The following is a 21,883-nucleotide window of genomic DNA, read 5'->3' as shown; positions in this document are numbered from 1 at the left end:
AAGAGCAGAGAAAAAATGAAATACTCTTTACAGGCTAATCAGGTTACAGACCAAGACTATTTTGAGAATATGCCATTTCAGAAACAAATGCTTGGACCCAACTTTGTCTGTCATTGAGTGAATTCATGGTTAATTTACACTAGCTGGTGAAGTTTCATGAAACTGAAATCAAAGCAGTCCAGCGGGAGTGTATGTAATGGAAGAATGCCATCTGCTGGTGAACCCCAGCAAAACCGTATTTAATTAGGAAAACCTGAGGACACAAGCTCTGCAGACAAAGAAGATTCAAAGTTCGTGAAAGCATTTTCTTTCTTCAGAAAAATCTGCTCTCATTAAGCTGATGTATACCTTTGATATACATTATTCATTTTAAATTAACTTGATTACTAATTTCATGGAATCACTAGTCAGGAAAGCCTTGAAAGGAAATGGGCGCAGAGGGCTTTTTTTTTTCCTTTTTGCCAATTTACAAAGTTTTGTATGCATCGTTCATCAGTAGTCAGCCAGTGAGTCTGTTCTATTTAAAAGCTCTGGCTTTTCACTTAATGCATCCCATCTGTTTCTGAAATAAATTGCAATAATCCGTGTTTAATTTTAATCAATGTATTACTAAATATGCAAATTACATTAAAAGCCATGGTTTGAAAAAGCTTTCATTTGTAAATATGGTAGCTTAAAACAGGAAGCATATCTAAAAGCCATTTAGCTACAGTAGCCTAACTCTAACACTGTAGCTGATTTATAAAGCAGATCACAAGTTGATCTTTCTCCCACAAGGGGATATGTAAAACTGTTGCATATCAGATTTTGTTAACATCTGATGGGCTAGTGCTAACAGTGTAAGAGACTCATACTTCAGCAACCATGTCTTTTACATTTAAATTAAGGTAATCTTATTCCATTCTACATCTTTCTAATTTTTTTTATACAACCTAACATATGAATTTGCGTGATTGGTTTATGAATCACAGTTAAAGCAATTTGAGCAAGCCTTTCAATCAATCTTAAATTTTTAGTGTCTAATTTACTTGTGATTTGCATAATTAATTGTGGAAGGGGTCCTTTGGGAGTCTCTCTCTTTCTCCCCTTTTCCTTTCCTACTAGTGTCTCATTCACTGACTAGACAGAAGGGGAATGATACTGGAGTTCTTTCAGGCCTGCTGGATGACTGTTAGGAATCCAGAAATTATGTGTTACATTGCTCTGTCCGATCTGGGTGGACTAAGGGCTAAATTCTGAAAATTAAGTCCGTTTTCTTCAAAACAGTCCATTAACATGACTGTCACTGAATTGTGTATGTAATTTACCAAGCAATTACCTTAAAGGAGAATTTTGGAATTCTTTCCTGTATACAGGTCATGAGTGTATGGGAATATATATAATCATGTTCATATACTGAATTCTGTCATTTACTAATTGTACCAGTTTGGTAACATTACCTAGAGTGTAGTCCAATCAGTGGTAGGCTGGAGCAAAGTTTCAGGAATTTTCCCAGCCTATTGTTAAACACAGTCATTATTAAAAAAAAAAAAAATTTACATAAATTTACATTAAAATAAATTATCCTAAAAACAAAAGTAATAAATGCTCAAACATCACTTCCTAATTATTGTGCTACATTTTATTGTTATCTGTGCTTTTGAGGTTATTTGCATCTCTCTATCATAGCTGTATGGTGAAAATACTAGATAATGATGTGCGTTTCTTCCCAACTCCACTTTTATCGACATGGAATTGGTAGCTTGAAATTAGCCATGGTGCGAGTATGCATACCACAGAAATTGGCAAATGCTACAAATCAAGACTTTTCCTTCTGTATAGCTGCTTGTTAACCATTTACCAGCACACCACTATCTTGAATTATAGCACATACACAGCAACTCAATACATGTTCTCTTTTATTTATTCTTGGGCTCTTCTAGGAGAGTAACAATAGTTCTCATAGACCCTTTTACAAAAGGCAAAATATATATTTGACTCCCTATAGAACCGTAGCCCTAATTTCTCGTTAAACTTTAAAAATTAAGTTTTGCTTCTTAGTGTAGTAGATAATTTGGAAAATACAGATAAATATTTTTTCAGTGACTTCATTAGTTTGAAAGGAGGAAAGTCATCACATATTCATAACGTACTAAGCAGTTTGTGTCTTGCATATTAGTTTACCAGGCAATTTATTGCTGAGTTTAAGGGGCTGCCATGCAAACCTGAGATTAGAATGTGTTAGAAAACTAGTTTGTGGAATAAACTCACTGCAATAGTATGAACAGTAGAATCATGCCAAGGACCATCTTCGTTAGAAACAAACTTATTTCTCTATGAGGAAGATTTATTAATCATACCTCAGGATGCTTAAAAATCAGTGTAAACAAATTAAAAACCTCAGCTTGTGATCCAAGGTTATTTTCAAATTGGAAGTGACCTCAGTCCATCCGAAGAGGGCTAGTCATGTAAAAATAAGTAGGGCGCAGTCCTCTGGGGAGCACAGCGCAGTTCAGCGAGGCTCTTGTGGTGAATGGGCCAATCTGTTCTGCTTCCATAGGCCCTTTGTGTAGCCAGACTCCTTGGGAAAGGTGGGCTGTCTGCTGTTGCCTAGCACTTATGTACGAATTTTCTAGTTTCAATTTCCTTATTTCTTTTCTGTTTTTCTTAGTTTGATGCTCACTGATAAGAAATAACTCATAATCCACTAAAAATGTAACCAGGTAAATTTTCCTCTCCTCAACAAAAAGAATTCAAGATCTATGATTTTCTCTTCATAAAAAGTTTAAGTTAAATATTAATTAAAAATATGTTAAAGTTTGAAGAATAATACTCTTCAGAATATAGAATAATATTCCTACTCCTATTTTTTTTTTTTTTTTTGGTGAGGAAGATCAGCCCTGAGCTAACATCTGCCAATCCTCCTCTTTTTGCTGAGGAAGACTGGGTCTGGGCTAACATCCTTGCCCATCTTCCTCCACGTTATATGGGGTGCTGCCACAGCATGGCTTGACAAGCTGTGCGTTGGTGCGTGCCCCGGATCTGAACCTGCGAACCCCAGGCCGCTGCAGCTGAGCGTGCCACTTAACCGCTTGCGCTACCGGGCCGGTGCCCCCTATTTTTTTTTTTTAAAGAATATTTGAAGCGCCCTGTGTGCCCATCCTTTCCTCCTCTCCTTAGAGGTAGCCATTATTCTGACTTGGAATTTTTATTTGCTTGCTTTTACTCTAGGTTTTAATATATTTTTTCTTCTAAACAGTAAGTTGATTAATTCTGCATGCTTTTGGTCTTTATATAGAGAATTATACTGTTTATATTCTTTTGTGACTTGATTGCTTCTACCATAGGTCATTACTTTTCACTGTCATGTAGTACTCCGTTGTACAAATACGCCACAATTTATTCCTTCTACTGTTGGTAAACATTTGGGCTATTTTTTCTATTATGAGTGGTGCCATTATACTATGAATATTCTTATACTTATATATGTGTTTTGGTGCATATGTGGAGGAGTTTCTTTAGGTATATGCCTAGGAGTAGAATTCCATGCCTCCAACTCTACTGGGTAATGCCAAACTGTTGTCCAAAGTGGTTATGCTAATTTATACCACCACCAGCAGTACATGTGTTCTAGTATTAACACTGAATATTGTCTGAATTTTAAATTTGTGCAAACTTGACAAATGTGAAATGTTCTCTTATTGTGAGCATGTTTCATCTTTTTATACTTTTGGTTACTTGTGCTTCTTTGTGAAATGCTTGTTCAAGTTTTCTGTCTTTTTCTATTGGGATGTATGTCTTTTTCTTATTGATTTATATAGTTCTTTATATATTTTGGATACAACTTTTTTGGCCACTTAGAGGATATTACAAATAACTTCTCCCAGTGTGTGGTTTATCTATTTACTCTTTTTATAATACCTTTTGATAAACAGAAGTTCTTAACTCTTCCCTACTGTGCGCAATGTCACTTCTGTCAAAAATCAAGTCTGTTTCTAAGCTATTTTATTCTGATTATTTTTTCTATTTGTGTGCCCATACCACTGTCTTAATTGGTCTAGCTTTATAATATACCATCTGATATCTGGTAAGAAAAATCTCATTTTGTTTTTCTTCCTTAAAAGTATTTAGGCCATTCTTAGTCCTTTTAATATAAATTTTAAATCTCAAGTATTAATAACCTCAACAGCTTTTTCATGGTCTGCATCCTGAATTCATACTACAAAGGTGGTCTGAAAAACCTCAAGCCAAGAATTCAAAGTGGTCCCAGACATACAAAAGAAGCAAATATAAATCCTCTCTGGAGTAACGTACCTTCAAGGCAGGCTTCCAAGAATTCCCACTATTCTAATAAATATCAACTCACGGTCATCAAAATTCACAAAACACACTAGAAAACAAGGCACTATGAGTAAGAACTGGTAGAAATAACAGACAACAGAATTGAATGTATGAAAACTTTAGATATTAGAATATCAATCACGAATATAAAATAAATATTTTAACATCTTTAGTAAAATAGAAATATGAGTAAAAAACAAGAGAAAATAAATTATGACTAAACATTTGAAGAAGAACCAAATATATAATAATTGAAATTTAAAACTGCTTCCACCAAGAAATCTTGTTAGGATTTTGATTGGAATAGCATTGAATCTTTACATGTTTATGAACTTAAAATCTTCCAATCCATAAGTATAAGACATATCTCTATTTAGTAGTTCTTTAATCTCAACAAAATTTTATAATTTCTCCATGAGGATCTTACACATTGTTAGAGTTATTTCTAGGCACGTTATGTTTTTTGATGCTGTTGTAATTAATGTCTTTTTTTTAAATTGATGTTTTAATGGTTTCTAACATTGTGAAATTTTGGGTTGTACATTTTTGTTTGTCCATCACCATATATATGACTCCCTTCACCCCTTGTGCTCCCCCCACCCCCACTGCCCCTGGTAACCACAGTCCAGTTTTCTCTGTCCATGTGTTGGTTTATATTCCACATATGAGTGAGATCATACAGTGTTTGTCTTTCTCTTTCTGGCTTATTTCACTTAACATAATACGCTCCAGGCCCATCCATGTTGTTGCAAATGGGACGATTTTGTCTTTTTTTATGGCTGAGTAGTATTCCATTGTATATATATACCACAATTTCTTAATCCAATCGTCAGTTGAGGGACACTTAGGTTGCTTCCACTTCTTGGCTATGGTGAATAATGCTGCAATGAACATAGGGGTGCATAAGCCTCTTTGGATTGTTGATTTCAGGTGCATTGGATAGATTCCCAGTAGTGGGATGGCTGGATCATAGGGCATCTCTATTTTTAATTCTTTGAGGAATCTCCATACCGTTTTCCATAGAGGCTGCACCAATGTGCATTCCCACCAGCTGTGTATGAGGGTTCCTGTTTCTCCACATCCTCTCCAACATTTGTTGTTTTTTGTCTTGGTGATTATAGCCATTCTAACGGGCGTGAGGTGGTATCTTAGTGTTGTTTTGATTTGCATTTCCCTGATGATTAGTGATGTTGAGCATCTTTTCATGTGCCTATTGGCCATCTGGATATCTTCCTTGGAAAAGTGTCTGTTCATTTCCTCTGCCCATTTTTTGATTGGGTTGTTTGTTTTTTTGTTGTTCAGTTCTGTGAGTTCTTTATATATTATGGAGATCAACCCCTTGTCAGATGTATGTTTTGCAAATATTCTCTCCCAGCTGGTTGGTTGTCTGTTCATCTTGATTCTGGTTTCATTTGTCTTATAAAAGCTCTTTAATCTGATAAAGTCCCAATTGTTTATCTTTTCTTTAGTTTCCCTAGTCTGGGTAGGCATGTCATCCGAAAAGATTCCTTTAAAACCAATGTCAAATAGTGTGTTGCCTATATTTTCTTCTATGAGTTTTATAGTTTCAGGTCTCACCTTCAGGTCTTTGATCCATTTTGAGTTAATTTTTGTGAATGGCGATAGCACACTGGTCCACTTTCATTCTTTTGCATGTGGCTGTCCAGTTTTCCCAACACCATTTATTGAAGAGACTTTCCTTTCTCCATTGCATGTTCTTAGCACCTTTGTCAAAAATTAGCTGTCCGTATATGTGTGGTTTTATTTCTGGGCTTTCAATTCTGTTCCATTGATCTGTGTGTCTGTTTTTGTACCAGTACCATGCTGTTTTGATTACTATTGCTTTGTAGTATGTTTTGAAGTCAGGGATTGTGATGCCTCCTGCTTTGTTCTTTTTTTTTAGGATTTCTTTAGCTAGTCGGGGTCTTTTGTTGCCCCATATAAATTTTAGTATTCTTTTTTCTATTTCTGTGAAGCATGTCATTGGGATTCTGATTGGGATTGCATTGAATCTGTAGATTGCTTTAGGTAATATAGACATTTTAACTATGTTTATTCTTCCAATCCACGTGCATGGGATATCTTTCCATTTCTTTATGTCATCATGGATTTCTTTCAATAATGTCTTATAGTTCTCATTGTACAGGTCCTTCACCTCCTTGGTAAGATTTATTCCTAGGTATTTTATTCTTTTTGATGCAATTGTAAATGGTATTATCTTTTTGAGCTCTCTTTCTGTTAATTATTAGCATATAGAAATGCAACTGATTTTTGTAGATTGATTTTGTACCCTGCAACTTTGCTGTAGTTGTTGATTGTTTCTAATAGTTTTCCAACAGATTCTTTAGGGTTTTCTATATATACAATCATGTCATCTGCAAATAGTGAGAGTTTCACTTCTTCGTTACCTATTTGGATTCCTTTTATTCCTTTTTCTTGCCTAATTGCTCTGGCCAAAACCTCCAGTACTATGTTGAACAGGAGTGGTGAGAGTGGGCAGCCCTGCCTCGTTCCTGTTCTCAGAGGAATGGCTTTCAGTCTTTCCCCGTTGAGTATGATGTTGGCTGTGGGTTTGTCATATATGGCCTTTATTATGTTGAGGTACTTTCCTTCTATTCCCATTTTACAGAGAGTTTTTATCATAAATGGATGTTGTATCCTGTCAAATGCCTTCTCTGCGTCTATTGAGATGATCATGTGGTTTTTATTCTTTGTTTTGTTGATGTGATGTATCACGTTGATTGATTTGCGGATGTTGAACCATCCCTGCATCCCTGGTATAAATCACACTTGATCATGGTGTATGATCTTTTTAATGTATTGTTGTATTCGGCTTGCCAATATTGTGTTGAGGATTTTTGCATCAATGTTCATCAGTGATATTGGCCTGTAATTTTCTTTCTTTGTATTGTCTTTGTCTGGTTTTGGTATCAGGGTGACGTTGGCCTCGTAGAATGATTTAGGAAGTGTTCCATCTTCCTCTATTTTTTGGAATAGTTTGAGAAGGATGGGTATTAAATCTTCTTTGAATCTTTGGTAAAATTCACTGGACAAGCCATCTGGTCCTGGACTTTTATTTTTTGGGAGGTTTTTGATTACTATTTCAATCTCTTTACTTGTTATTGGTCTATTCAGATTCTCCATTTCTTCTTGGTTCAATTTTGGGAGGTTGTATAAGTCTAAGAATTTATCCATTTCTTCTAGATTGTCCAATTTGTTGGCATATAATTTCTCATAGTATTCTCTTATAATCCTCTGTATTTCCGTGGTATCCATTGTAATTTCTCCTCTTTCATTTCTAATTTTATTTACTTGAGCCTTTTCTCTTTTTTTCTTAGTAAGCCTGGCTAAGGGTTTGTCGATTTTGTTTATCTTCTCGAAGAACCAACTCTTTGTTTCATTAATCCTTTCTACTGTTTTTTTGGTCTCAATTTCATTTATTTCTGCTCTGATTTTTATTATTTCTCTCCTTCTGCTGGCTTTGGGCTTTGTTTGTTCTTCTTTTTCTAGTTCTGTTAGGTGTAATTTAAGGTTGCCTATTAGGGCTTTTTCTTGTTTGTTAAGGTGGGCTTGTATCGCTATGAGTTTCCCTCTCAGGACCGCTTTTGCTGCGTCCCATATGGTTTGATATGGCATATTATCATTTTCGTTTGTTTCCAGATAGTTTTTGATTTCTCCTTTAATTTCATCAATGATCCATTGGTTGTTCAGTAGCATGTTGTTTAATCTCCACATTTTTGTCACTTTCCCAGTTTTTTTTTCATGGTTCATTTCCAGTTTCATAGCCTTATGGTCTGAAAAGATGCTTGTTATGATTTCAATCTTCTTAAATTTATTGAGGCTTGCTTTGTTTCCCAACATATGGTCTATCCTAGAGAATGTTCCATGCGCACTTGAGAAGAATGTGTAGTCAGCTGTTTTTGGATGGAGTGCTCTGTATATGTCTACTAGGTCCATCTTGTCCAGTTTTTCATTTAAGTCTACTATTTCTTTATTGACTTTTTGTCTGGATGATCTATCCATTGCTGTAAGTGGGGTGTTAAGATCCCCTACTATTATTGTGTTGTTGTTGATTTCTCCTTTTAGGTTTGTTAATAGTTGCTTTATGTACATTGGTGCCCCTATGTTGGGTGCATATATATTTATAAGTGATATGTCTTCTTGATAGAGTGTCCCTTTTATCATTATATATGTCCCTTCTTTGTCTTTCTTAACCTGTTTTATCTTGAAGTCTACTTTGTCTGATATGAGTATGGCAACACCTGCTTTCTTTTCTTTGCCATTAGCTTGGAGTATTGTCTTCCATCCTTTCACTCTGAGCCTGTGCTTGTCTTTAGTGCTAAGATGTGTTTCCTGAAGGCAGCATATTTTTGGGTCTTGCTTTTTAATCCATCCTGCCACTCTGTATCTTTTGATTGGAGAGTTCAATCCATTTGCCTTTAGGGTAATTATTGATATATGAGGGCTTAATGTTGCTGTTTTGTCACTTATTTTCTGATTCTTTTGCATTTCCTTTGTTTCTTGTCCCATTTGTTTTGGACTGCCAATTCAGATTGGTTGTTCTGTCTTATGACTCTTCTAGTTTTCTCTTTGTTTATCATATGTGGATTTGTTTTGGTTATTTGTCTAGTGGTTACCTTGAGGTTTGGGCAAAAAATCTTGTGTATGAGATAGTCCATTATCTGATGGCCTCCTATTTCCTTATACTAAATCAATTCAGTCGCTTTCCTCTTCCCCTTCTAAGTTTTTCTTGTTATACCTTATTCTATCTTGTGTTGTGGCTGTGTGTTTACAGTGATGAGGTTAAATTTATTTTTGGTGAATTTCTTCCTTTGATCTTTGAATTTAGTATTTAAGTGGTTACTAACCTATTCCGGTAAAGATCTACTATTTTTCTGAGTTTGTCTACCTACTTTTCTCCTTACTCCAAGCTTTGTGTTCCCTTTCTCTTCTTGTTTTCAGGCCTGAGGGCCTTCTTGAGTATTTCTTGTAGTGGGGGTCTCGTGGCCATGAACTCCCTTAGCTTTTGTTTATCTGGGAGAGTTACTATTTCTCCATCATATTTGAAGGATATTTTTGCTGGATAGAGTATTCTTGGCTGAAAGTTTTTGTCTTTCAGTATTTTGAATATATCATTCCAGTCTCTTCTAGCCTGTAAAGTTTCTGTTGAGAAATCCGCTGAAAGCCTGATGGGAGTTCCTTTGTACGTTATTTTTTGTTTTTGTCTAGCCGCCCTTAATATGGTTTCTTTGTCATTGACCCTGGCTAGCCTTACCACTAGGTGTCGTGGTGAAGGCCTTTGTCTGTTAATATATATAGGTGTCCTGTTGGCTTCGCTTACTGGTATTTCCTGCTCCTTCCCCAGATTTGGGAAATTCTCAGCTATTATTTCCTTGAATAGGCTCTCTGTTCCTCTTTCCCTCTCCTCTCCCTCAGGAATACCTATAATTCTTATGTTACATTTTCTAATAGAGTCAGATATTTCTCGGAGTCTTCATTTCTTTTTAGTCTTAGTTCTCTCTCCTCTTCCATCTGGAGTATATCTGTATTCCTATCCTCTAAGGTGCTAATTCTTTCCTCCATATTGTCAGCTCTGTTCTTTAGATATTCCAGATTCTCCTTTATCTCCTCCATTGTGTTCTTCATCTCCATCAGCACTGATTGGTTTTTCTTTATGATTTCAATCTCTTTTGTGAAGAAACTCCTAATCTCATTGAATTGTTTGTGTTGTCTCATATTTCGTTGAGTGTTTTTATGATAGCTATTTTGAAATCTCTGTCATTTAGTTTATGGATTTCTGTGTCTTCAGGGTTGATTTCTGGGTGCTTTTCATTTTGTTTCTGGTCTGGTGATTTCATATATTTTTGCATTGTGGTTGCTGTGTTGGTTTTGTTTTTCCTCATCCTAGAAATCTCTGGTTGCAATTTCCACCTGCCCACTGTCTGGTGGTAAAGGGCTGTATAGTCTAAGCCCCCTGCGCTCTGCCCCGGTTTTTCTGCTGAGATCCGCAGTTTTGTTTTTTTTTCCCCACTGCGATCCACGGGGCCAGTCGTTTGATCGGTCTGCCGCGGATCGCTTGGTCTGGTCTGTCGCGGATCACTTGGTCTGGTCTGCCGCAGATCGCTAGGTCTGGTCTGGTTGGTTGAGCTGCAGAGTCCGGTTTGCGGGGAGGGGGGAGCTCTCTCTTTTGCCCTCTGGGTCCCTGACGTGGGAGGCTTCTCGTTTGCCCCTCTTTATCTGCTCTCTGGGGTGCTCACATGTTGATGGTAGCCCTGTGGCTCCTCTGAGTCCTCTGTGCCGGAGTTTCCCACTGGCTGAGAGAGTCTGAAGAGCCACGGTTTCCCCGCCGAGGGCCGCCCCTCCCCCCTCTCTGGGGGCTGCCAGGACCGCGATCGCTGATCTGATGGGGAGGGAGAGGAGTTCTCCTTACCTCTCCCCACTTCCTCTGGGGGCCCAGCACGGTCCGCTCTCAGATGTGCGGCAGTGTGGATCCCTCCGCTCTAGCTTTTCACTGTCTGGGATTCCGTTGTTGGTCTGTGACTGTTCCTTTTGTTGTATCTTATCGGGGGAAGAGTTCACGGGAAAGCTCACTCCGCCATGATGCTGACGTCACTCCCCTCTTTTTTTTTTTTTTAAAGATAATTATAGGTTCACATGCAGTTGTAAGAAGTAATACAGAAAGATCCCTTGAACACTTCACCCAGTTTCCACCAATGGAAACCTTTTGTAAAACTGTAGTATAATATTACAACCAAGAAATTAATGTGAGCCACTGATTTTATTCAGATTTCCCCAGTTTTAATTGTACTCATATGTGTGTGTGTTAAGTTTGATACAGTTTTATCACCTGTGTAGGATCCCTCCTGTTGCCGTTTGTAACTACACCACCTTCCTTCCTCCCCTCCCCTTCTATCATCTAGTAATCACTAGTCTCTCCTCTATTTCTAAAGTTTTGTCATTTCAAAATTTTTAAGTAAATAGAGTCATACAGTTTGTAATCTTTTGGGGATTGTTTTTTTTCACTCAGCATAATTCCCTAGAGACTCATCCAAGCTGTGTGTATCAACAGTCTGTTCATTTTGATTGCTTAGTAGTATTCCATGGTATGCGTATACCACAATTTCTTTAACTATTCACCTGTTGATTCCAGTTTTTTAGCAATTACAAATAAAGCTGCTATAAACATTCATGTTCAGGTTTTGTGTGAAAATAATGTTCATTTCTCTGGCATAAATGCCCAGGAGTGCAGTTGGTGGGTTGTATGATAGTTGCATGTTTAGTTTTTTAAAAAACTGTCAAACTGTTTTCTAGAATGGTTGTACCATTTCACATTCCACTAGTAATGCATGAGTCAGCCAGTTTCTCTGCATCCTTGCAGCATTTGGTGTTATTTTTTTATGTTAGTATTCTTTTATTTTAGTATTATTTAGTATTATTTTGGTATTTTGATCTTTTAGTATTATTTAGTATTATTTTGGTATTTTGATATTTTAGTATTATTTAGTTTTACTTTGGTATTTTTTATTTTAGTCATTTTACTATGTATGTAGTAATATCTCATTTTGGTTTTAATTTAAATTTCCCTAATGATTAATGATGCTGAACATCTTTCATGTGCTCATTTTTCATCTGTATATCCTCTTCAGTAAAATGTCTTTTTGTCTTTTGCTTATTTTTTAATTGGATTACTTTGTTTTTTGCTATTGAGTTTTGAGATTGCTTTATGTATTCTAGATACTAGTCTTTTGTTAGATATGTGGTTTGCAAATATTTTCTCCTAGTCTGTAGTTTGGCTTTTCATCCTCTTTACATGGGCTTTCACAGAGCTAGAGTTTTTAATTTTGATGAGGTTCAGTTTATCAGTTTTTCCTTTTATGAACTGTGTATTTGGTGTCAAGTCTGAGAACTATTGGCTCAGCCCCAGATCCTGATAAATTTCTCCCTGTGTTTTTCTGAAATTTTTACAGATTTACATTTTATGTGTAAGTCTGTGATCTATTTTGAGCTGATTTTTATATAAAGTGTGAAGTTTAGGTTTAGGTCCCTTTTCTCTCTCCCCCCATTTTTTTTTTTTTTTTTGGCCTATGGATGTGCAATTGTTCTGGCATAATTTATTGAAAAGGCTATCCTTCCTCCACTGAATTGGTTTTGCACCTTTGTCAAAAGTCAGGATAGCATATTTGTGGGTCTATTTCTGGGTCTTCTGTTCTGTTCCATTGCTTTATGTGTCTGTCCCTCTGCCCACACCACACTGTCTTGATTACTATAGCTATATAGTAAGACTTAGTATAGACTAATTTTTCCCACTTCTTCATTGCTCTTCTTTGACAAGATTCTTTTAGCTATTCTAGGGCCTGTGCCTTTCCATATAGATTTTAGAATAATCTTGTCTATGAAAAAAATCTTGCTAGTATTTTGATAGGAATTGCATTCAACTATAGACCAATTTAAGGGGGATTGACATCTTTAGTATAATAAGTCTTCCACTTGATTAACACAATATATCTCTCCATTTATTTAAGTTTTCTTTGACTTTTTAAAATCAGCATTTTGTAAATTTTAGCATATAGATCCTGTACATGTTAAGTGTATACATAAGTATTTCATTTTCCTTGGAGTGATTATAAATTGTATTTTTTTTTTTAATAATTTTATTTATTTATTTTTCCCCCAAAGCCCCAGTAGATAGTTGTATGTCATAGCTGCACATCCTTCTAGTTGCTATATGTGGGACGCGGCCTCAGCATGGCCAGAGAAGTGGTGTGTCAGTGCGCGGCCAGGATCCAAACCCGCGCCGCCAGCAGCGGAGCATGAGCACTTAACGGCTAAGCCACAGAGCCAGCCCCTGTATTGTGTTTTTAATTTCAGTTTTGGCATGTTCATTGTTAGGATAATTGACTCTTGTGTGTCCTTTTATATTTATTTAAATTACTGATATATTTAGATTTACTTTAACAATTTTATTTAGTGATTTCTATTTGTCCTACCTTTTCTGTGTTTCTTGTCCTCCTCTGAATCAATTGCATATTTTTTTCTCTTTCAACTTCTCCCCTATTAGGAAATTTTATGCTCTATTATTTTTATTTTGGTAGCCATTCTAGAATTAGCTTTTGAATTCTAACTTATCAAAATCTAATATGAATTAATATTTTTACCCCCCTTCTTAAACATATAAAATCTTTAGAACATTTTCACTGTTATCACACCACTCCTAGCTTACATGCTTTGACTTATATGCTATTGTTGTCATGTATTATAATTTTATCTTTTTTGTTTAGCTCCACAAAACATTACTGCTATTTTATATGAATCAGTGTTTGTTTAAATTTAATTACATATCTACCATTTTCTTTGCATGCAAGATCTTTCACTTGAGATTACTTTCCTTCTCTCTAAAGTATATACTTTTGAATGTAACTTGATCTTCTGTCATTCTGATTATATGCATGTTAGACTTTTTCACTCTGTGCTCCATGTCTCTTGACTTTTCTTTTTATATTTTCTATTTCCTTGTCTAGATATGTAGATATGTGATTCTGCTGCATTCTAGATGAATTACTGAAATCTAACTTTCAGTTCACTAATTCTCTCTTTAGCTCTTCTTAATCTGTTGTAGAACTTATTCATTGAGTTTTAAATTTCAATTATTATATATTTGGTTCTTCTTCAAATGTTTAGTCATAATTTATTTTCTCTTGCTTTTTACTCATATTTCTATTTTACTAAAGACGTCAAAATATTTATTTTATATTCGTGATTGATATTCTAATATCTAAAGTTTTCATACATTCAATTCTGTTGTCTGTTATTTCTACCAGTTCTTACTCATAGTGCCTTGTTTTCTAGTGTGTTTTGTGAATTTTGATGACCGTGAGTTGATATTTATTAGAATAGTGGGAATTCTTGGAAGCCTGCCTTGAAGGTACGTTACTCCAGAGAGGATTTATATTTGCTTCTTTTGTATGTCTGGGACCACTTTGAATTCTTGGCTTGAGGTTTTTCAGATCACCTTTGTAATATGAATTCAGGATGCAGACCATGAAAAAGCTGTTGAGGTTATTAATACTTGAGTTTTTTTTTTTTTTTTTTTGCACTCTCCATGTATTCTACACTAAGGTCAGACAACTTTCCCTGCGTTTCTCTTTGTGGGCTTGAGGAAAGGGGACTAGGGTTATTTTTAGTATACCTTTACACAGAATGTGTAGCAATTATGGTCTCATCTTTATTGGAGGAATCCCTTATTATGCTTTATAACTAGAGCACGCCTTGGTCTTTTTCTCCTGTCTCTTAACTCCTGGGAGGCTGTGGAAATCTAAGCTCAAGGTCACTTACTTAGGTATATACTCTCAAGAGAAGGGTAGATTTCAGTGCTACATTTACTTCTCTGGATTCCCATGTTCACTTAGTTTTTGACTTCTGAATATTCTTTAATATCTTGCCATGCCATTGATGCCTTTAAAAAAGAAATTTTAATACTTTATCTAGCATTTTAATATTTTCATTAGCAGGTCATGCAGGTAGCCCACTTTACTTCTAGAAATGGAAGTTTAGTTTTCTTTTGAAGGTAGTTAAAGTGAATGTTATAGTCATCCTTAATAGTATTCTCAATGACTTAAAATCATTTCTGTACATAAGATACTGTACATAAGATAGATACTTTGGTTCACAATTAACAAAGGATATATAACTAAATAAATAATCTATCTCATATAGATATTGAGTGCAGGAGGAATCTCCTCTAATGATATATTCACAAAAGTAAATGTTAAACCAAATGGGAACATTTGTACTGTTATAGCTTCTTTTCCATTTTGCACAACTTTTTGTCATGATCTATGAGATATTCCTTGCAACAATCCTGTGGAGTTGCTATTTTTATTATATTATCAGGGTACTGTAAGTTAAAGCTGGTCATGACTGAGGGTAGTGATAGCTGCATTCTATTCCATTGACTTGATATATTATTTTTCTTCACTTTTCGCTTGTTAGCATTAAGGTTGTTTCCTTGTTTTGTTTTTTTTTTGTATAAATACTATGGTCATAAACTTTGTTGATAAGAGTTTTTGCTCACTTTTTTTCTTATAAGAACATTGTTATAAATAAGATTTTTGGGTAATAGAGTATTACCTTTATACTCTATATACTCTATATACCTTTATACTCTTAATAACTTTAGTTATTAAAAGTCTCATTTAGGTGTGTAGGCCTGAGATACTGCATTCTGAAGTTTACTGTCATTAGAGTTAGAGAGTCCCCAGAAGCTTTGTGAAGACTGTGGTCGTGTGGTGACCTCAGGGTCTTTGCTCAGGGAGGTGGGGGAAGGTTCCAGGGCTTTGGGTCCTCTTGCACCTGCCAATTTGCAACAAGAGTTTTTCCTTTTCCTTGTCAAACTGTTTCCTTCATTAGTTGAAGCTCATAGGTCTTAAATGTGAAACAGGTTTATACAACTTGATTGTAGTGTAGTAGTTTGAATTTAGATACAAAACCGTGTTTGAAATGTGAGAATGTCGTGAGCTCTTAGCCGTATGCTTATGAAGGACCGTTGGATTGCTTGGGCTGGGCAGCATGGCCTCTAAATGTCTGGCCACTCTTGAAAAGTTGCAAGAGTTGAGATTTAAAAATTGAAATTCTTTGACTGTCTCCCAGAGGCAGCTTGAGGCAATAAGACCAGTTGGGGATCTTGCTGCTGCTGCTACTGCCCCTGCTGAGATATGTCCACGGAATTATCAAAGCAAGACTCATTCCCTGGGGTCCCGCCAGCTGCTAGAGCGACACCCACCCCATGCCACCCCTTTTACAGTGTATGGAGGAGTCTGTCAGGAGTGATGAGACACCATGACCATCTCCCTCTGAGCAGGGTATCTTCCTTTTCCTCCTCACTGGGTTGAGGGAGGCTAGGAGAGAGTCTTAAAGATTGCTTCTGTTTTACCTCTGTTTTATCTTGTGAATCTGAGTTCTCTGTGTGAAGGCCTAGTTATGTAGAGGTAAAAGAACCTACTCTTGTTTGCCCTCCTGGGAGGAGAAAATTAATCTTAATCAGACTATCATAAATTTTCTTTTGGGGGATGGGGGAGGATTAGGTACCATTTTAAAGTCCTGACGGCCAAGCTATCAGGAAATCTCATTGGATTCAAACTGCGTTTATGAGGACATCCTTCTATCCTGAACATTATCATTGTTATTACTGCTGCTATTATTACATTGGTGGGGTTTTTTTTGTTTTTGTTTTTTGGCTGTTACTATGTACAAAGAACTATGCTAATTTTAGACCAACTCTTTGAAGTAAGTACTTCATTTTACAGGAAACTGAGGTTTAGAGAGATTAAGTGATTTACCTGATGCAGCAGAGCCAGGGTTCAAACCCATGTTTACTCTTCACCAGTTCTGTGTACTATATTGCCTCTCTACCAATATTAGAAAATAATCCATCTAAAACCTTGCTATTCAAAGTGCAGCCCACAAACCAGCAGCAGAGGCATCACCTGGTTGCTTACTAGAAAGGCAAAACCAGCTGCCCCCACCCCCCGACCTATTGAGTCATAATCTGCATTTTAACAAGATGCTCAGTAGATTCTTAGGCACATTACAGTTTGGGAAGCACTACTCTAAAACAGATCATTAACGAGGCAGATTAGCTTGATCAGGTAAGACATTCCAGAGGTCCGACATGAACTGATGTTTGTTAAAGGGTAATTCCAACTGTTGTCTGCAGATGGTGTGTGGTAATACTGAAAAACACTTCTGAGAAAAAGTAAGCAAACAGAAACCTCCCCAGTTTTCCAGTCATTACCTGATTGGCCAATGTAATTATCCTGATCTCATTACGGGACACATAGTAGATGTTCAATATAAATACTTTAAAATTTTTTTAAAACTCAATTTCTTAGCATGGCATACAAGCCTTCCCATCTGACTTCAATATACATTTTTAGTCCTAATCCCACTACATATTTCCATCTTTCTATTCTCCAGTCACATTTAAATAATCCCTCATTCACTTATTCATCCATATAACAAATATTTGTTGAGCCTCTACACTTACCAGGCATTGTGGGAGAAGTGTGTATTGACTATATTTTCTCGTTCTCTATATTCTTGATGGTCTGGCATTTGGGACCTTGAAGAGTCCTGAAACTCTTGAAAACTTTTGAGGAGTTTATGCCTCCCAGTGCTAGCTAAATCTTAGAGATAGCAAGCAGCATCCCTGTGAGCATGCTTTTGATATACAAAACCACCAATCCAGAGCCCACTATCAGCATCTGCTTTGTCAAACTCACGCACACCAAGTGTATATATCCCCTTGCTCTAAATCATCCCAGGACCAGGTACTAGACAACTAAGGATCATCCTTCTAGCCAGAGCCCACTGAAATTATTCAGACTCTCCAATCCTAAACTTAGCGTCTGTACCCTGTCTCACCCTTTCCTTCTCAGGAAAACTCCAATTAAGGCTCTGGGCCATGCTCTTCCCCCTTCCCCTCTGCCTCCTGACCCCAGCTTTGGTGCTTTCCTATGTGGCCCTGTGCCATGCTGTGCCTCCTGTTTCTAGGGATCTGTGAGTATAAATTTCTTCCTCAATGACAATCATGTCTTTGTCTTCGTGTCTTACCATACCTGATTCAAGCAAGTCCCTGGTACATTTTCAGAACACAGTGGTTAACTGTGGTTGCTCTCATGGAACCTACATTCTAGAGGGGGAAGACAGAAAAAAACAGATGTAGGTAAGGCTAGTTGCTATTCACTTCGTCTGCACCAAAATATCTGTACTGATTATTACAATCAGCATTCGTTTTGATTGGTCAATGTCCATATCATACCAGGTGTTAAAGATTTTGAATAGTACCTCTATTAGGCAAACCCTAATCCCATTTTTCTTAAGAACATCTAAGTTTCTGTAGAGAGTAAGAGATGAAGCAGGAACTAAAACCTTAGTCTTGAGGCTTAAAGTCCAATGTTTTTTCTCTTTTAAAATATAATTCTGAACTACTTAACTCTTAAGCCCTTTGGACTTTGTTCATTATGCACTTTTTCTTCCCTTCTCTGACTTAAGAAGTCTTATTTCTAGCTTAAGTGCCACGTCTTCCACTGAGACTTCGCTGGTATCCCTAGGTAAATTTCATTACTTTTTCTTTTACACTGTATATGCATCTCTTAGAGTCTTTATTTCATTTTGCTTCATTTATATATGTGTCTCTTTTATTTCGAGGTCAAGGAAGATATTTATATTGTTATCCTCAGTACCTAGCACAGTACTGCACACACACAGTAAGATCTCAGTTAATGCTGAAATGAAATGACTGATTAATCATCAGGAGACACGTGGAAGGGTTTGCTCCTTGGAACCTAAGTCCTAAATATAATTTTCCTTATAGACCAGCATAAATTTGTACGCATACATAGTAAATGAGGATATTTGCATTGGGCCAACAAAATAGAGCAGCATTCTTTAGTATATTCCAAGGAATGGGAAACTGATTAGACCAATCACCTTCAGCTTTCTCTGGCTCAGACTTTGATGTTCCAGCTTCACTGTGATAGTCAAATCCTTGGATAAAATTTTAGATTGTGGAGTTATTCATCCTTATAAGGGTAGATAAAAGAAAAGAAATTTACTGGCCCATTTCTCAGTAGACCTAAGCTGGTCTTATGTGAGGTGGGCAGGCAAATCCTAGCAAGTGGGCTTCATTTATTCTCATTTTCATGATTTAAACTTCTGCTGTTGAGCCCATAACATAATACCCTAATCCATGAGCAGAGACAATGTGGTCTTGTCATCTGGCGGCTACTCATTGATATTGGTGACTGGTAAAGAATAGACAAATGAGTAAAGACAGTTCTTGTGAGTCCAGGATAAACGCTTGGCCAGCTGTTCCTTTTCCTTATGGAGTTGAACACTCTAGTATTTTTGTGGTTCAGGTAACCACTGGGGGAACTACTTAACTGGTGGGATGAAGCAGAAAATAAAGTCTTTGTTATTAGCCTTCCCAGCTAGTCATCCCTACCTCTCTCTGCCTACATGGAGGTGTTTGTGCACAATACAGACATAACTGAGATCAAAGCAAGCATGATGCAATAGCTTTCCAGGAGAGAGCTTTGTTGTTACCTTGGGGTCTGACATTAGTTTTGACATTCTAAATCTCAGTGTTTATGGGAAACATCAATAATAATAACCACCCTTTGCATGGGTACAGCACCCTTATCCCCAGGCGCTGAGTGTTTCACAAGCACGAACAGTGCTGGGCAGAAGGGTAAGATGGAGTGGGAGAATCTGGCCCCAGACAATTAAGAGCTAAAATTCTTCTCTACAGCGAGCATGGAACATAAGGGGGACAATTTAGGATAGGAAGTGAAGGACATTGGGTCCAGCTGAGACTGTAAGGGGAATTTAGCAAGACAGTAATGACCTGACTCAGAGTTTGTCCAGCTAAAATTAACCATGACTCTTAAAAACCCACAAAACTCAGAAATCACTGGATTCATGAATATCTCTGGTATTTGCCCATAACAGTTAAAGTGCTAGATAAAGTTTAATCATAACTACTGGCTTCACAAACTCATCTACTATAATTTCAAAACTATTTTGTCTTAATTTGTGCATATTTTATAAACACAGTTAAACATTCCTTTTTGTCTGGGGAGTAAAGACATTAAAAACACCACCATCACCATCACCACCAACACACATCATTTACTGTTTTTAGACTTTGGACCCTGAGGGTAGGACCTATGCCTTACTTCATGTCGGTGGTATCCCTGACTCCTAGACTATGCCTTTCTTAAATGCTTAATAAATGTTTGCTTTAATTGAAATTTTGTAAGTGCTTTATTAAAAGCTTTTTCATAGTCTCTGCTCAGTTACCTTTGGTTTTCAATTTTTTTTTGCCCATGTAAAACCTTTTTCTACATATAATGGTATAGATACAAATTTGTTCTAGAATGTTTCTGGAATTTTATGTTTTAAACATAATTTTTATACAAGACCTATGTAAATTTAAAGATTCTGATCCACAAAGAATATTCTACTAGTTTATGAGATGATTTTTAAAAAGCAAGGAATACTATATTTAATTTTAAAAGAGATAATGAGTTTTTAAAGATTTTATTTCAATTTGTATTCTGGGAATAGAATCTTTAGATTCGTCTGGAATGGTTGAAATTTTCTCCAGAAATGTAACACTGTATTTTGCATGTTAATATTCATATAATAGCTGTAACAGTAGTATGCTTTTCAAAATCACACATGGATGATCTTTGTAGAGCTTATTTCTTTGATGCAGTTTAACAGCTCCACAAAATGCTTCTGTAGGTTTTGCAAAGGAAGATGTGGTGCTGGTGAGAACAGCTCTTTAATATTTTGGAAAGCACAAGCAGAATATAAGGAAGTAGCTACTGCAAAGGAAACCATAAGAAATAAACCTGGTAGGATTTAAAGACGTGGAAGGGGCCCCCACACTGACCTGAAGGTTCTGTAGACTAGTAACAATAACAATATTCATACATTGCCCAATTCTTGTTTCTTCTTTGGACCTTAGGAATAGAGGGTTGAGTTAATTATATTCTTCTGTTCATAGCATGCTACTGTTATCATCCATTCAAGGCTCCTCTTATTTTATTTTATCCTTTTTATCTCTCCATCCTCTCACTCCATTCCCATTTCCTTAATGTATTTGATATATGTATGTATGTAGGTACATAGGTATATATGAATGTACTTGAATAAGTATGAATCTTTAAAAAAGTTATGTTGTATATATGTGTTTTACATTTACATAAAGGGCATAGATATAATTTTGTTACTTTTTTCCACTCAACACTATTTAAAAAAAATCAATCCAAGTGACTCCGTGCTCCTTTTAGTTCATTGCTTCTGACTGCTGCCTAACTTTCCTTCATATGAATCCATCAGATTTGACTTACTAATTCCTCTTCTGAACTCCTAGGCTGCCTCCAGCTGCACACTACCAAAAAAATGTTGCAAAGAACAACCTTGTGCCTGTGAGTGAATTTCTCTGGGGTAGATAGCCAGAAGTGAGATTGCTGGGTGATAGGGAGTAACCTACTGAAGTTCATTGGCAATACTTAGCTCTTCAGAATGATTACAGTGGTTTATACTCTTACCAGCAGTGCATGAGGGATCCCATTTCCTGATATCCTTGCCATCATGTATGCACTTTATTTTTTTAACTTTTTAGAATTGTGAAATATGTAGTACATACAGAAAAGTGCATAACATAAGTGTACACCTTAATCAATTATTAAAACTTAAAAATTTAGACATCCAGGTAAAGAAATAGAACATTGCTAGCATCCCCCAATCCCCTGAATGCCCCTTTCCAATCATAATCTCCTCCTTTCTCCCAAGCATCATCACTGTCCTCATTTTTATGGAATCACTTCCTTTATTTTTTTTTACCTTTACCACCCAAGTATTCATTCTTTTTTTTTTTTTTTTTGTGAAGAAGATCAGCCCTGAGCTAACATCCATGCCAATGCCAATCCTCCTCTTTTTGCTGAGGAAGACTGGCCCTGGGCTAACATCTGTGCCCATCTTCCTCCACTTTATA

The 21,883-nt window shown here is 36.5% G+C and overlaps 1 long non-coding RNA gene across 1 annotated transcript in view; it reads right to left on the bottom strand.

Annotated features, from left to right (window-relative positions):
- The window catches only part of LOC131420818 (uncharacterized), a 29,432-nt gene extending 8,607 nt beyond the window's left edge, over positions 1–20,825 (bottom strand). The window contains exons 1-3 of the long non-coding RNA XR_009223692.1: positions 20,777–20,825; positions 17,934–18,007; positions 1,440–1,496 (exon numbers count right to left, since the gene is read on the bottom strand). This is a non-coding gene — a long non-coding RNA (uncharacterized LOC131420818). The remainder of the gene's footprint in view (positions 1–1,439; positions 1,497–17,933; positions 18,008–20,776) is intronic.
- Between the last annotated feature and the right edge of the window lie 1,058 nt (positions 20,826–21,883).

The sequence above is a fragment of the Diceros bicornis genome, chromosome 1, assembly GCF_020826845.1.
Source record: "Diceros bicornis minor isolate mBicDic1 chromosome 1, mDicBic1.mat.cur, whole genome shotgun sequence".
Taxonomy (NCBI): domain Eukaryota; kingdom Metazoa; phylum Chordata; class Mammalia; order Perissodactyla; family Rhinocerotidae; genus Diceros; species Diceros bicornis.
The sequence above is the reverse complement of the archived record's forward strand: the minus strand, read 5'-3'. Positions and strand labels throughout refer to the sequence as shown.